Here is a 3,995-nt window from a genome sequence, read left to right as displayed (position 1 = left end):
TAGAATACATTACACCTGCTGAATACACTGACTAGCTTGTAGTATATTTGGAATAAAGAGTTTTTAGAATGTTAAAAACCTATGGGGGAAAAAAAATAAATATTGAACACCACTACCCACCCCCACAAAAGCAGTAGATGTATAACTTTACAACAGCAACTCTGCTTTAACAAAAAAGCAAAACAGCAAAACTTATTTGACATCAAAACAAACATTTAAAATGCTGTCTAATCGCTCTCGCGGTACTTTACTCATGATGTGGAGGAGAGCGTTCAGTGCACGGGACGGACATTAGCTGAGCGACAGAAAGATAGAGATGGCGGATAAAAAGCAAAAGAGGAAGATGTCTGCGGAACAAAAGAAGGCTTAAGGCAAAAAGTATGTCGCGCCGCGCCACTCACGTCCAGTGTAGACACGGTGTAACATTGGTTTTGATTTGTTTCACAGAACCAATCGTTGCCTGGGTTGCATACGTATGTGTGAGGCGGAGCTATCAAAATAGGCGTGAGACCCTTTTGGGGTAGGGGCGTGTTTGTTTTGGTGATTTCAAATGTCAACATTGGCTACCAGAAATCGCTTACCCCACCTTTAAGTAAATGACAGAACATTTGGTAAAATTACTTTACCTTTTTAGGTACAGAACACTGATATCACTACAAACTGCATAAACATTGCATTTTAATGATTTAATACTTTAATATTTCTACCGTATAAACTGATTGTCATAGATATTAATGGACATTAAAGCTCATCCATGATTTGATCTAAGAATTATATTTAAATTTAACAATTTAAAATTGTTTAGAATTTAATTTCAAAACCAATCAGTTATTTTGACTTTTGTTTTATTTTTCTGTAATAACTTTGGTGGAAATCTGTGGGATTAATGCAAAAAATGGCAAAATGCCAATAGCTGATTAAGCTGCTGTTTGGTACTTGATAGCGTAATAAAAGCCAAAATATTTCATAAACAAACACGCTTAGGGCAGTTCATAATAATGCATGTTTAAATTCAGTGGAAATCTCCGAAGCTTTCCGTGGAGTTCTGGGAGCGCAGATTCCATTTGGGACTGTATTACAGAAACCTCTTAATTCTTGAGTATTTCCTCAATAAACTTACAACGGTTACTAAATGGATTCTGAGTTAGGTGTTTTTCGGTAAGACCAGCCCCTGCTATTTAATAGTATTCTCAACACCTGTGAGAATGTGTTTCAGCATATTGTGGAGATTGCTTCAACAGGTAATGAGGATCATCAAGCATTTCTTTGAAATGTTTCTCAAGAAGAACCTCCTGCTATTGTTGAGTCATTTCAGGATAGTCATTAAAGCATCTGACTGCTGTTATGCAATCTGTCAGTGTTGTTTTTGCAGTTTAAGGTGTTGATGTGAGTCCAAGCGTTGCAGGCGATGTTTCCTCAGTTCATGTGACTGATAGTCTAAAGTCAACACACACTTGGACATGCTCTTCAGGATATTAGACCTCAGATCTCAGTGTGATCGCAGTGCACTGGAGGATGTTAATGACTTTTGGAGCCACACAGAGAGACAGACAGGGTCAAACAAGAAAACAAAATCTACTGCTATTAATAAAAAAATATTCACCATTATTTCATCATGTTATAAGACTGCTTGTATGGTGAAGCTACAAATTTGGGCTTTTAGAATGATTGTACCATTCATGTTTAAAAAACAACAACAACAACAAATTTATCTTCAACACAGACGATCCATTGCATCTGACATTTTCTCACTGATACGCCCTTGGAAGCTTCAGAGAGTGCATCACAAAAGTCGTAAAAATGACTTTGTGGCGGCATTCATGCCATTACACAGCCATTACCAGCACTAATTTAACAAAAGAAAATGCACACAACAGATAGTCTCTTCAGATCAGGTGCCCATAATCCATCTGTGACAACTTGTGGCAAAAGTTGGATAAGCAAACACTGATTTCTGGAATACTTTGACTTTATCAAAGAAATAACATCTCTCAGGCCTGTGCAGACTACATTACAGTGACCACACAATGGAATGTAATATATGACCAAACTGACAGATAAATGTTTCCCTGCAGTCTTGCCTTATAAGGATCCCTCTCTTCCCTTCCCCAAAAGTCCAATTAAAGGAGCACATTAAATGAACACATGGACCCTGTCAGAGTTTCTGCCCGTAAAGGTGAACAACAGGACACCCATTACTTTTTCATTAGTCCGAGAGTCTCTATTTTCTGCGCAATTAAAAAAAAATAAACAAAAAAGGAAAAGAACAGATGCAGATCAGGAAATACCTGCAACTAAAAACGTATGTGTTTTACACACAAGCTGATGTTTATTGTGGGAAAATAACACACACTTAAGCAACCTCTGGTTTTCCCAGGTCATTATTCAATCTACAATGTATAAAAGTGGCTGTAAAATTTCAGATGTTCACTGTAATGGACTTAATTATCATAATCTAGCAAGTGCTTTTCCAAAGAACATTTCTGTCTTAGTTCTTGAGCTGAATACCAAGTTCTGCATGTGAAGCTGTAAAACCAAAAAAAAAATGGAGGAAGTGAACTGATGGAAAGAACCACTCACAAAAGAACCAGTCACATCCGTAATGTCCTAAAATATTGTGAATGGTCATGTCTGATGACATAATGACCTAATATAAAAACTGTTTATCAAGTCTGACTCTGAGTCACAGTTGTAAGTTCATCAGAGTAGGGGTCATAAAGAGTGTAATAAAGTTTATTCAATTATTCTTGAGATATCCACTCTTAAAAATAAAGGTTCTTTATTGGCATTGATGGTTTCATGAAGAACTTTTAACATTAATGGAAACTTTCCAGGTTGTTTTGAACTTTCATTTTTAAGAGTGGAACTAAACATGCCCATAACTTTTGTGGATTTAAACACTATTTATCATGATCACTAAGGGATTGTCCATAATCATTTTCATCATTTTCACTTTCTGCTGCAGACCACAAACGAAGATATTTGAAGAACGTTGAGGAACCAAACAACATCAGAGCCCACTGACTTCCACTGTCTGACCAGTTTTTCTCACAATGCCTTATTTTGTTCCACAGAAGTTTTGCAACAACATGATGGTGAGTAAATCCAACGTGATCTCATGATAATTCGTATGTATTTTACGTAACATGTGGATCAATAAAACGTACATTTACTTACGTTTTTACAGGCACTAAAACGTACAATACTGACGTATTTTCAGCATCTAAACACACAAAACTGACGTATTGACGACACCTAAAAATGAATCCTTATGAATATTGAAATCGCGGCATTAATGTTATTAGTTTTTAGTTGTCATATGAATTACCTTGTTTTCAATTGCATTATTAAATTGTTTACTCATTTACTTATGAAATGATAACATTTCGTTTTGTTGTGTGATTTCTGCTGCCAGCTTGTTTCCAAGAATATGCCTACATAATGTTAAACACGACTTCACTTTAAACCTTAAAATAAATAACATTTCTGCAATCGTTTAACCTTTACTTGTCATGTAATGTTTACTTTGATTGTCATAGGCCACAAAGGGCGTTTTCTCCGACATGCTGTGACTAACAGTAGAACTATAAAATACACCAAAAACGCAACATAATTATGAAATGAAACAACTTTTACGTGTTTCTGGTGAGGTGTGTTTGAATGATGCGCGCGCGCCTTCATCAGTTCACGGAGTGGATCGGGAAAATTATCTGGATAATATTTTCTGCGATTAACAACATAAATTCTGCTCTGGATCACACAAACCTACTGTATTCCGCCAGAGAGGACTGCGGGTGCAACGCATCGTAATTTGGATTACTTTTGGTACTGCTTTTGACATTTTTGCAATAAATAAATAATTGTACATGAATTGCATTTATCTGTCTGTCATGTTTTTCTTATACTGTACATAAATGTTTAGGTTTATAGGTAGGAGTGGAATTAGCGACTATAAAAATATTTTAATGCTATATTGTTACTAAAATGGTTATTTT

The sequence above is a fragment of the Sinocyclocheilus anshuiensis genome, unplaced genomic scaffold, assembly GCF_001515605.1.
Source record: "Sinocyclocheilus anshuiensis isolate Anshui unplaced genomic scaffold, SAMN03320099.WGS_v1.1 scaffold742, whole genome shotgun sequence".
Taxonomy (NCBI): Eukaryota; Metazoa; Chordata; class Actinopteri; order Cypriniformes; family Cyprinidae; genus Sinocyclocheilus; species Sinocyclocheilus anshuiensis.
The sequence above is the reverse complement of the archived record's forward strand: the minus strand, read 5'-3'. Positions refer to the sequence as shown.